This window comes from Bison bison, unplaced genomic scaffold (assembly GCF_000754665.1).
Source record: "Bison bison bison isolate TAMUID 2011002044 unplaced genomic scaffold, Bison_UMD1.0 scf7180017864093, whole genome shotgun sequence".
Classification (NCBI taxonomy): Eukaryota; Metazoa; Chordata; class Mammalia; order Artiodactyla; family Bovidae; genus Bison; species Bison bison.
This window is the reverse complement of record NW_011494665.1, coordinates 1553299-1567181: the sequence shown is the minus strand read 5'-3', so window position 1 is coordinate 1567181 and position 13883 is coordinate 1553299. Positions and strand designations below refer to the sequence as shown.

General features: G+C 36.6%; 1 protein-coding gene across 8 annotated transcripts in view; it reads right to left on the bottom strand.

Moving 5' to 3' along the window:
* Positions 1-13883, bottom strand: part of ASH1L (ash1 (absent, small, or homeotic)-like (Drosophila)) — a 210193-nt gene that overhangs the window by 189289 nt on the left and 7021 nt on the right. For 3 of the 8 annotated variants that reach the window (XM_010838279.1, XM_010838277.1, XM_010838275.1), the window contains exon 2: positions 5096-5261. The exons of the other annotated variants lie outside the window; for them this stretch is intronic. The gene's annotated coding sequence lies outside the window, so the exon portion shown is untranslated. The remainder of the gene's footprint in view (positions 1-5095; positions 5262-13883) is intronic. 8 annotated transcript variants of the gene reach the window in all.

The following is a 13883-nucleotide window of genomic DNA, read 5'->3' as shown; positions in this document are numbered from 1 at the left end:
TTGGAAGGAAAGTTATGACCAACCTAGATAGCATATTCAAAAGCAGAGACATTACTTTGCCAACAAAGGTCCATCTAATCAAGGCTATGGTTTTTCCAGTGGTCATGTATGGATGTGAGAGTTGGACTGTGAAGAAAGCTGAGCGCCGAAGAATTGATGCTTTTGAACTGTGGTGTTGGAGAAGACTCTTGAGAGTCCCTTGGACTGCAAGGAGATCCAACCAGTCCATTCTAAAGGAGATCAGCCCTGGGTGTTCTTTGGAAGGAATGACGCTGAAGCTGAAACTCCAGTATTCTGGCCACCTCATGCGAAGAGCTGACTCACTGGAAAAGACTGATGCTGGGAGGGATTGGGGGCAGGAGGAGAAGGGGACGACAGAGGATGAGATGGCTGGATGGTATCACTGACTCAATGGACGTGAGTCTGAGTGAACTCCAGGAGGCCTGGCGTGCTGCGGTTCATGGGGTCGCAAAGAGTCGGACACGACTGAGCGACTGAACTGAACTGATAGCATACTGTAAGTCCTGAGGCAACTTATACTAGTAAGCTACATGCTAAATATCCATATTACATGAGACCAGTTGCTTCATAATAACAACAATCCTGTCTGCCTTATTACTGCTTTATCCTTAGTAAAGTGCCTGGACCATAAGAGACGTTCAATAAATACCTAGTGACTGAATAAGCAAACATGCGTATTACTATATTTTAATCATGTATACAGAGAATAGATAAAATGAAAATCAAAATACTAAAGAATTGGTATTTTAATTGTTTTTAGACACTATTCAATCTTCTCACATTGTTTTAACAACTAAAATTAAGCACTATGTGTACTACCAGTAAAAGCATAAGCAGTGTCCTAATTGGTTTAAGATATTTTACATTAAACCACTGAATCACAAACGTTACGTAAGTCACTGAAATCACAAAGAGCTAAAATATCATGAAGATACCAACAAAATTTGAACTGTGTTCCTAAATGATTTACACAACATAAACTACAAACCTGGACAAATTAAGCTTTTTTACTCAACTACAGAACAACCCTTCATTTAAAAGATAGGGAGAATCACCAACAATTCCTAACACCGTACTAATCAGCAATAAATCTAGCTATTTTTATATTTATATACTGTACATATTTCTTAAATTCCAAGATGCTACTGATTCTAAGAGGTTTCACGAATCAATGACCACATTTCCAGGGGAAAATTTTTTGTAAACTACCACCGCATTAAATGTAATTATCAGCTGTGTTATTTCCTAATTTCAGAAACATTAAACAGGGAGGAAAGAATGTCTCTCATGACCAAAGAAATACTATATTATACCAACAAATTATTGCAGAAACTTAGAACAGGAAAGTGAAATAGCAGACATAAATTGTAATTAGTAAGCCACAAAAGTAAAATACACACAGAAAGAATTCCCAAAGCTAATCCTGAGGAAAAAATTATACTCATCAACTGTCTGTCAGGAAGATAATCTAATCAAAGCTTACTTTAGTTCTTCCCAATAAAATTAACAAAGATCAAATATATATAACTTCTATTCTGTTTTTGAGAAAGGAGGGATGGGTCCATGATTGCAAGGAATGTGCAGGGACAGTGATCTCTATCCCTAGGGAATTCTAGAATGGCAACAGGAGGAAAGTACAAGTTAACATCAGAAAGATTTGCTCATTAACGAATTATTACACTTTGACCAGGATTAAAGGCTGTCAATTCAGGGTCAATCTACTTGGTTATACACTAAACAAGAGTCACTTCCAAGAGGGCACCATTTACTTTGTAAATATCTTACATTTGTTTTTCATAAAACTTTTCTGTGGAAAAATTGGAGTCGGAATGTAAAATGGTGCAGTTGCTTTGGAAAACAGTCTGGCAGTTACTCAAAAGGCTAAACAGAGTTACCACATAACCTTGCAATTTCACTCTTAGGTGTATGCGTATATGTATGTATGTGTGTGTGTATACCTAAGAGAAATGAAAATATTTATCTACACAAAAACTTGTACATATTCACAGCAACATTATCCATACAACGGAATGTTATTCATCTAAAAAACAGCATACAGTCATCCTCAGTATAGGCAGGGGATTGGCTTCAAAAACCCCCCCAGATACCAAACCCAAACATACTGATGCCCTTTACATAAAATGGCAAAGTATTTTCATATAACCTACATGCATTTAAATCACCTCTAAATTGCTTCTCATTCCTTACAAAAAGTAAATGCTACATCAGTTCAGTTCAGTATATCGTGAATGCCGTGTAAATAGGTGCATGCAGAAAATTCAAATTCTGCTTTTTGGAACTTTCTGGAATTTTTTCCGCCCATTTTCAATCCACAGTTAGTTGAATGCGAGGATGTGAAACCCAAGGATATTGAAGGCCAGATGCACTGATACCTGCTATAACATAGATGAACTTTGAAAACACTATGTTAAATGAAGGAAGCCAGCAACAGAAAACACTCTAACATTCCATTTGTATGAAATGTCCAAAAACAGCAAATCCATACAGAAAGAAAGTAGATTAGCGAGCTGATAGCCCTGGTAATTAAGGCTGGGGTAAAAGGGGATACCTGCACTGGAAAGTGCCTGCTAGCGGGCACCAAGATGAATGTTCTTAAATAGATAGTGGAGATGGGTGTAGAACCATGTGAATATACTAAATCACTGAATTGTATGTTTCAAATTAGTGAATTATATAGTACCTCAATAAATTATACCTCAATAAAGTTGTTTAACATTTTTCTGGCAGATCAAAATAAAGGGTCTTGTGGAAGGGATTCCCTTCTTACTTTGCATAAATATAGAATACACTAGTGGCCATCCTGTAAAAACTTAAAAAAATATATTTATAGGCTCATATAGAACATTTATTTTTTGGTTGCACTGGATCTTAGTTGCAGCACATAGGATCTTCAATCTTTTGTTGCAGCATGTAGGTTTAGTTGTGACCTGTGCAATCTAATTCCTTGACCAATGATGGAATCCGGGCCCCATGCATTGGGAGTGTGGAGTCTTAGCCACTGGACCACCAGAGAAGTCCCTATAAAAAATCTTTCCGAGTTAACATTTCAATATGGCAAGAAGCTAATTTATTTGACATACGTTTGCTGCATGTGGACTTAATTAGCTATCCATTTGGAGAAAACAAAGATCCATTCCTCACTTTAAACTCAAGAATAATTTCCTCATATACTTAAGAACTATATATAAAAATAAAAGCACTTGAAGAGTATCTGTGACTATTTCTGTAGTCTATGGTTGAGAAACCTTAAAGCAAATCAGGAAACTAGAAACCACAATGGAAAATACAGACAGATTTGATTATATAAAAGCATTATATACCTGTAACATAAGATGTAAATAAAATCAAAGACAATAAATTGGGAGAAGATATAATAAATATGAAAAAGGATTAATATCTCTAACACACACAGTTACTTCTGCAAACTAGACCAAAAGAAAAGATATACAGGAGATATACACAGACAATTGACATCAAAAGATGACCTGCCTCCCTAGTAGTCAGGCAGATGTGAACAAAGGCAAGGTATTTTTCAGTCATTACTTTGGCTGAAATTTAAGACTGATATCAACTAATATTGGCAAGGTGGGACAGGGACACTAGGGGCCACCATCACTTTGGAAAGTAGTATTTTCTATCATAGAAAAACAAAAGCACCAATGAAAGGCTGTTATAGCAGTCCTTGATGTGCCACACACAAAAAGTTAAATATATATATATACACATATACACAAATATACAGCCATATATGCTATTTTTAAGTAAAAATGCAAGCATGATCTCATATTCGTAAAGGGTAGAAAAAAACATACATATTTGTATGCACACAGAAATAAATATGAATGGATGATTATACACCAATTGATAGCACTGGTTACCTTTAGGGGAAAAGATTTGGAAGTTGTTTACTTATTTGGAAAAAAAAATTACTTATAAATATTTTTTCCTTGACCTATTACAGAGTTTATTAGTTTTATAACTAAGCACAAATCCAACAAAAATGTATTAAAAAAATTGAAATATACTGAAATATACATAGCTCCATATACGTACAGTATTCTTGCCTGGAAAAACCCATGGACAGGGAAGCCTGGCAGGCTACAGTCCACAGGGTTGCCAAGAGTCGGACACAACTTAGCGACTAAGCCACCACCATCGCTGCCACATGCACACACCTCTCAAGTCTTGTTCATATATACATAAAATCGAGAAATCTAACCCAACAGCTTTTGGATGTACTTTCTAACTCTATTATCCTAATACTGACTAGCTATCTTCTTTTTTGGCTCCATCACAAGGCATGTAAGATCCTAGTTCCCAACCAGGGATTGAATCTGCACCCCGTGCATTGGAAGCACAGAGTCTTAACCAGTGGACCTTTAGGGAAATTCCTGAGGTGCTATTTTCTTAATACAATCCTCTCCTTTTTGTTTCCATTCAAGACTACCACCTAGAACACAACCTCTTTTATCTTTTGTCTTACTGTAGTAAGAACACACTATGAGATCTACCAAGTTTTTAAGTGTACATTATTGTTGACTATATGTACAATCAGTACAATAAATCTCTAGAGCTTATTCATCTTGCTTGACTGAAACTTTATGCCTATTAAGTAATTCTCCTTTCCTTCTACATGCAACTATATGCTTCTTCAATCTAGATCAGAAAAAGAAAACAAATTGGACTTCACGAAATAAGAACTTTTGTTCATCAAAAGACACCACCAAGAGGGTGAAAACAGAAGCCACACATGGGATGATATTTGCAATGCACAGATCTGAGAAAGGAATTGCATTCAGAATATATATTAAGAGCAGGACTTCACAAGAGGATGCCCAAATGCTCAACACACACATGAAAAGATGCTCAACCTCACCAGTGAAATGTAAATCAATACCAATGAAATACTATTACCCACCAAAATGGCTAAAATTAAAAAGAATGGCAACACTAAAAACTGGGGAAGATGTCGAGCCTGAGAAAGTTATAAAGTCATACAATAAAACTTGGAAAACTGTTTGACTGTATTTACTACAGATAAAAATATGCTTACCCTGTGGCCCAGCAATTCCACTCCTAGGTATATGCCAAAGAGAAATCCAAAGAGAAATGAGTGCATACTGTTCACCAAAAGAGAGGAGATGGCCAGGTAAAGCTTCACAGCATCAACTTGAACTTTGTCTCAGAAGTTGGGTAGGTGTTCTCTAAGCAGCCAGGCACTGGGAGGAACATGAAAGTCATGGAGATATAAACGAATTGTGTGTGGGAATGACTGACAGTTCCAAACAGCTGAAGCACAAGGATAAGAGGCCCAATGAGACACAAAACTAAAGAGGTAGGCAGGATCCTAACAGTGCCAGAGTATGTCCTGCCAAGGCACATGGTCAGATTTGGATTCAGAAACTGCATGCATTTCAGAGTGTGTGGGATATAGCTAGGGAACCTAGCTGGAAGCCATCCAGGGTAGGGCACAGATAGATGATTATCATTTTGCTGCCATTTTTCCAATTTCGGACAGTTACTTTTCTAAAATGCAGCCTGCCGTTCTAACATTGGAATGTTGCTTTAACTAGTCATTCTCCAGAAATTATTGCATTACCAAAATGGTGAAGAAAAAAGGAAGGTGGACAGATAACAGACAGTCTGGCAAAGATTTATTTAAACTACCATCCAACCATGATACCATATAAGTTTATTTCCATTTTTAAATGCAATCCCTATTGAAGAACAGGCAAAAAATGCAACTATTGTTACATAACAATTCATAATTAAGATTCTTCTGAAACAAAGTATAATAGCCTACAATCAAAATTGCACAAGAACCCGCCCCCCCCCCAAATTACATGCCAAAAATCTTATAGGCATATGTGCACTTCTGGGGAAAGGTTAGAAAGGTTTCATTATGCTCTAAATGGGGTCCATGACCACCACCACCACCAAAAGAGTTATGATCCTGTTTTTAAGGCCAGCTTCTCAGGTAAGGTACAAAATGGATGCCCACGAAACTTGGAGGTCGCCACTTTTTAATTACCTAGTTCTATACCTCGGTAAACATAGTTTCCGGATTTGCATGGAACGGATACACCTAGAAATGTCTTTTGAGGCTTATCTGAATCCCAAATCATACTACTTTTTAAAACGTCTCAGTTCTACTTAACAAGAATGCTTCTAACTATCTGGACATTTTTGGTAATGTTTCTTAAGAATGCCATTTATATGAAAGAGAATTGGGTCTCAAATACATACAAATGATGTTTCTGACTTAGGAAAAAGAAATCATACATGATACGGATCCTTAATTCTCAGGTGCTTTCTATAAAACAGCCAACAAGCAATCAAATAAACCCTAGGGAATATGTTGTTACTAGAAAAGTTTCCCCTCAATGTTCTGGAATTAATACCTTTTCCTGAACTGACAAAGTCCGACACTAGCCGCCTTTTGGGCACAGTGCCAATTCAACAGATGGGCCCTTCATTTTCCTAATGGTAGAGGTAGATTGGCAAGTGTGAAGTCATATGCTCAAGCAAGAGAATACGTTTCATGCGTTAGCTAAGAGGATTTCTGATAGGTTTTCAAATTATCAACAACAAAATCTATAGACTGTGATTGCTTTTATCACCTGTTATTTCTATTCCTTCCAATTTCTGACACCTCAAATACATTTAAATAGATCCTTACCCACATCCAGAAAAACCTGCAAAATGCAGTAAGTCAACCTAAAACAGTATTAAGCCCCTAACAGTCACATATATGTATTCTAGGATGTCAACTAAGTCCATAGATGAAAAACCAGCTTCTTAAAAGGAAGGTATAACAATGCCCAATGACAAGTTAAATAAGAAATTAGGAGACCGCTTGATCTCACTCTAACTCTGCAAGTTTTCAAAGCTAGAAAGGGGTATCGTATTAATGAGTAAGTAGCTTAACATCTTTTGATACTTGATTCATTATTTCATAAACTTCTACTTGTTTGTTTAACCTTATGTTGCCTCTCACAATGGACATCTAGGAAACTAATGACCATTCTGGCCATCTTTTCAGAGTAATCAAGTAGAAATAGGCACTCTTGCTCTTAATTTCACATAAAATGAGTGTTCTGAGCTCTGCGACACAAAGAGCTATTTAACAGGTAAAAGAATGGCAATATGTTTCTCAACCATCTTGTTTTTGTCTCTATGTCTTGACTAGTTATTACTTTCTAGGTTTTCTTAGTTAGGAACGTATTATTCCTAATATTATAACATCAAAACATTCTTTCAACCCTGGCAATTTTACTAAGTGTCAAGAATATGCCACAACTCAGTCCAAGAACATCTCTTCTCTATTTGCACTCACTATCCAGGTAATCTCATGAAGTCCCATGGCTGTAAATAAGCATTTCTACACTGATCAACTCCCAAATTTACACTTATCCCAATCTCAAGATTTATATATCCAACTGCCTACTCAATGTATCTCCACCGGTAACATTTAATAGATAACTCAAAGTCAATATATCCAAACCAAACTCTTAACATCTGCACTCCTGTAACTTGCTTCTGCCAGTGTTCCTCGTCTCAGTAAATAGCACCCAGCTGTTAAGGCCATCTTTGGAGTCATATTTGACTTACTCTTTTACTCAGACCACACATCCAATACAGGTTATCATCACTACTATCTTCAAAATATATCTTAAACCCGTCTTCTTGATCACACTTTAGGTTCAACTCCAAACCATCTCTTGACTCAAATACTGTAACTGCCATATAACTTGCCACTCTTGTATCGCTCTTGCCTTTCAAAGTGTACATATTAGGTCAAGTCATCTCCCCACTCAAAACCTTTCAACAGCTTCCAATCAAATCCAGAATAAAACCTAAACACTTAGTCAAGTCTTAAAAGTCCCTACATTATCTAGGCCCTGGCTACCTCCTTCTCCTTATTTTTTATTATTCTTCCCCACATTGTTCACTCTGTTCTATCTCACTCCTATTTCTTAAACACACCAAACACACTACTGCCTCAGCACTTATGCCTCAGACAGATTCATGGGGTCCTTCGTATCATTCAGATTTCTGTTCAAACACTATTAGCTCAACGGACTTCTCTAAACTACCTAACATTCACCCTCTTACCTTGTTTACATTTCTCTTACAACACTTATCACAAAATGCCATAACATCACACCTACTTATACAATTATCTTACTACTGACTATAAAGTGAACACCACGAGGGCGGTGATTTTTGACTATCATTCACTGCTGTAACCCCTGGGCTTAAGTATGTGCTAAGTTGCTTCAGTAATGTCCAACTCTGTGCAACCCTAAGCCAGGCTCCTCTATCCATGGATTCTCCAGGCAAGGATACTAGAATGGGGGCTTAATACAGTATTGGCATAAAGTTTAGTCCTCTCTTGGTACCTGCAGGTGGCTGGTTGCAAGACCCCTCACAGATACCAAAGCACAAGGGATATTCAACTCCCTTATATAAAATGGGGCAGTATTTGCATATAACCTAAGCATGTTCTCCTTACACTTTAAAACATCTCTAGTCTACTTACAATACATTCATAATACAATGTGAATGCTATATAAACAGCTATAAATACTACAATATAATCACTATATAAATAGCTGATGGCATGAAGCAAATTCATGTCTCCTTTTTGGAACTTTCTGGAATTTATTTTCCCCCAAATATTGCTGATCTGTGATTGGTTAAAACTGCAGATGCAGAACCCGTGGATACAGAGGGCCAAATGTATACAATCAATACTTGTTGAATGCATTCTGTTGGAAGGCACAGGAAGCAGAGAGCTGTTTTTTATTTGACTCTGAGCAGAGGACTTGACTAACTGCCCAACAGACTCCCTGTATAAAACATAGGAGACAATAAAGATTCCTCAAAAGTTAAGAGATTTTTTTCCTAGAATTGATTTGCTCTGGCATAAAATATCACATTCCAAGACATTTCTTCAGAAATCTCTATTCTACCTTAAGAACAAGTTTTGCTTGAACCACATGTAATATGATGGTAGCAATATGTTACATCAATACTGAAAAATTATGTCCTAGAAAATGAAAAGAAAAATGCCCAAGAACCTTATTTGTTTGTCACTGAATCCCAGTGCCTGGCACATAATAATCACTCAATGACTACATGTTGGTCTTTTTTCTCAACCAAAAGAGGTGGTTTAATAAAACAGATGGGTTCTGCTTTAGAAGACTACAAAGCTTTAGAAGACTTTTATTCCTAAAAAATAAAAGGAAATACTGATCAGCTCTAAAAGGAGAACTGTCATAACTAAAGCCAACACTGTACAAAGACAAGGTTCTTCACTCCAAAATATTCACACAATAATATATATTCTTGTTCACTTTAGAAACAAATCCTTGAAGAAGGTAAGATGAAGCCAAGCAGGAGACTTTCCTGGTGGTCCAGTGGTTAAGACTCCATGCTCCCAACGCAGGGGGCCTGGGTTCCTTCCCTGGTCAGGGAACTATTAATAGATCCCACATGCCACAACTAAAGATTCTGCATGCCGCAACTAAAAAAAAAAAAGATCCCGCATGCCACAACTAAAGATCCTGCATGCCACAATGAAGATGGAACATTTCACATGCCACAACTAAGATACAAGGCAGCCAAATAAATAAAGCCAAATGCAAAAGCCTAGCCTGAAACTAATACAAAAGTAGAGTTCACATGTGAGGAAAATAAGATAAACCAAGAATTAGGAAAAAATATCTATACATGTAAATAAGTTGTTTATATATACACTTTCACAAATGTATTTTTCATATTCTTACCTCCTATAGAAAATACGTATAAGGAAAGTCATTTGTTTTCCTCAAAAAATTTCTCTTTTCAGGAAATGAAGAAGAGAAATTAACAGCAAATGTGTATTTTGCACCTGCTATATGACATAAATCATGCTAAGCATTTACACATATTATCTCATACAATCCTCCAACAACCTTTAGCAGTAAGTATTATTACCATTTTGAGGTTCCATGGTGGCTCAGGGGTCAAGAATCTAAGTGCAATGCAGGAGACATGGGTTCAGTCCCTGGATTGGGAAGATCCCCTGGAGAAGGAAATACCCACTCCAGTATTCTGCCTGGGAACTCCGTTGGACAGAGGAGCCCGGGGGGCTACTGTCCATGGGGACAAAAAAGAATCAGACACGACTTAGCAACTAAACAACAACAATTATCATAATTTTACAGTCAAGGAAACCAAAGACCATAATTATTTTGTGAAAAGTTACAAATAAGTTTTTTATCAGCACCGCGCAGCTGCAGAATTTTAGTTCCTTGACCAGGGATGCAACGCAGGCCACCTGCAGTGGAAGCACACAGTCTGAATCACTGGACTATAGGGAAATCCCTCAATCTGACTTTGAGTCCCCAGTCTTAATCATTATTTGAGATTTTCAACAAATGAAGGAGAAATATACCAGTGTGGAGACTGGTTATTTGTTTCTTTCTTTCTTTATTTATTTTTATTTTATTTATTTATTTATTATGTTTTTTATTATTATTAAGATTTGTTTATTATTATGAAAAGCAATTATTTATTATTTTACTTGGCTGGATACCTGTTATAGACAAGGCTTGATTAACTAAAATGCTGGAGGAATGGGGTATATTGTAGTAAAAATTTTCTAAGTCAAAAAGAGAAAAACCAATATACATATATATTTTAATACATATACAATATACCATATATATTGTTACATACAATATATAATATTGTATATTACCATATATATATATACCGAATCTAGAAAACCGGTACTGGAACCTATTAACAGGGCAAGAATAGAGGTGCAGACGTAGAGAAGAGAATTGTGGACACCGAGGGTGAAAGAAGGGGTGATGAATTGAGACAGTAGTATTAATATATCCACTACCATGTGTAAAGCAGAGAGCTAGCAGGAAGCTGCCTTTTAACACAGGGAACTCAGCTTCATGTTCTCTGATGTCCCAGAGGGGTGGGATGAGGACGTGGGAGGGAGGTGCAAGAGGGAAGGGATATTTGTATACATATGGCTGATTCATGTTCCTGTCTAACAGAACATTGTAAAGCAATTATATTCCAATAAAAAAAAATTCTAACTAAAACAGAATCATTTTCTTGATTTTAATCTTTGTTAAAATTACCTTGAACTGTAACAATACACTATTTTCTCTAAGTAGAGTATACTGAACATAGTTTCATCTTTATTTTTTTTATGATCTCTAAGCACAAAGGCCAATCTTATATAGTACTGAACTCACTGGAAATCACAGGAGAATGGTAGAAAGTACTACACTGATTCAAATTACAGTCTCCTGAACTCATTCTGTTGTTATATTCACTTTATATCCCTGCAGATGATCTTTCTCTACCTAGAATGCCCTCACTATACCCTTCTGAACATGTCTCTTCCCACTGGTCAGAAGCCATCCCTAGCCTTTCCTTTCTCCCCCAAGACTTAAAAATGCTCCGCTCTTTACCTTGGAGAAAGAAATGTATTACATCATATGATACATTTCTTAACATGATGTTCCTTTTACTAGATTCACAACTCTCTTCAAAGAAAAACCAAACCAAAAAAGAAAAAAATTCCTAGTTTTTTCCCCAACACCTAAGCACAGAAATCAGAGAAGGCAATGGCAACCCACTCCAGTACTCTCGCCTGGAAAATCTCATGGATGGAGGAGCCTGGTAGGCTGCAGTCCATGGGGTCGCTAAGAGTTGGACACCACTGAGTGACTTCACTTTCACTTTTCACTTTCATGTATTGGAGAAGGAAATGGCAACCCACTGAGAATCCCAGGGACGGGGGTGCCTGGTGGGCTGCCATCTATGGGGTCGCACAGAGTCGGACACGACCGAAGTGACTTAGCAGCAGCAGCAGCAAGCACAGAAATAGGAATGAAGTACTGGAAAAAATATTAATTGGCTGAATGAAAAATGAATGAATGAACAGAAAAAATACTACTCAGAAAAAATTAAACTCTGATCTTGTTCTACATTTGAGTTTTTTTTCCCCCTTAAACACACACAGAAAAATAAAATTAACTTAAACCTCTAACTAATTTCAGTTTCAAGGTGATTCCTCTTTCTTCTTGAGTCTGCATCTTTATATGCTTCTGCATCTAAATAACTTTCCAACCTGTGTTATCATTTAGTTATCAGTTGTATACATAGATTTTCTACTTATTTGAAATTCTTATCTCCCTATCTTTGTATCCTCAAATATATATATATATATAAAACACTGTTCATCCAATAATGATTATACATGATTATTTCACTTCCCCATTTTCTCAAATGTCAGAATTGGCAGTTTTTCTTTCAAAGACAATCTTTTAAGTTTTCTCCATTAAATCCCATTAGGCTTCACATGTTAGTCCTTAAACTCTAGGGCTTTCATTTTCATCAATGCTGAATTTAAAAAATTTTTATCATACGGAATGTCTCCACCACATTCTCAATGTCATTTACACCAAGAAGCCATCATATAGCTACTTTATAATTGGACAGTGTCCACTTGTGATCTTAGGACAAATAAAACTGAATGAGAGGAGTGGTTTGGTATCAAGTGTGGAAAAGGTAGGGAAAAAAAATGTAAAACAAGAAGTGTAAGTCAAAGATTTATGATTTATTTACTGTAGAATAAGAAGATAAGTTAACCAAACTTTCATTAATGATGGAATTCATGTTCATCTTGTCAACCTTTTCTGGAAAAAAAGGATATACACCTATATTGTACTTAACTAGCAATCACTTCAAAACTCTAGTCTCTGTTTTTTCTTCATAACTCAACAGGAATATTTACCTTCTTTTCTATCCTATTGAAGAAAGTAGGGAAAACCACTAGACCATTCAGGTATGACCTAAATCAAATCCCTTATGATTATACAGTGGAAGTGAGAAATAGATTTAAGGGCTTAGATCTGATAGATAAGAGTGCCTGATGAACTATGGAATGAGGTTCGTGACACTACAGAAGACAGGGATCAAGACCATCCCCGTGGAAAAGAAATGCAAAAAAGCAAGATGGCTGTCTGGGGAGGCCTTACAAATAGCTGTGAAAAGAAGAGAAGCAAAAAGCAAAGGAGAAAAGGAAAGATATAAACATCTGAATGCAGAATTCCAAAGAACAGCAAGAAGAGATAAGAAAGCCTTCTTCAGTGATCAATGCAAAGAAATAGAGGAAAAGAACAGAATGGGAAAGACTAGGGATCTCTTCAAGAAAATCAGAGCTACCAAAGGAACATTTCATGCAAAGATGGACTCGATAAAGGACAGAAATGGTATGGACCTAACAGAAGCAGAAGATATTAAGAAGAGATGGCAAGAATACACAGAAGAACTGTACAAAAAAGATCTTCACGACCCAGATAATCACGATGGTGTGATCACTCACCTAGAGCCAGACATCCTGGAATGTGAAGTCAAGTGGGCCTTAGAAAGCATCACTACAAACAATGCTAGTGGAGGTGAAGGAGTTCCAGTTGAATTATTTCAAATCCTGAAAGATGATGCTGTTAAAGTGCTGCATTCAATATGCCAGAAAATTTGGAAAATTCAGCAGTGACCACAGGACTGGAAAAGATCAGTTTTCATTCCAATTCCAAAGAAAGGCAATGCCAAAGAATGCTCAAACACTGCAAATTGCATTAATCTCACTTGCTAGCAAAGTAATGCTTAAAATTCTCCAAGCAAGCCCTCAATAGTTCATGAACCAAGAACTTCTAGATGTTCAAGTTGTATTTAGTAAAGGCAGAGAAACCAGAGATCAAATTTTCAACATCTGTTGCGTCATAGGAAAAGCAAGAGAATTCTGAAAAACATCTACTTCTGCT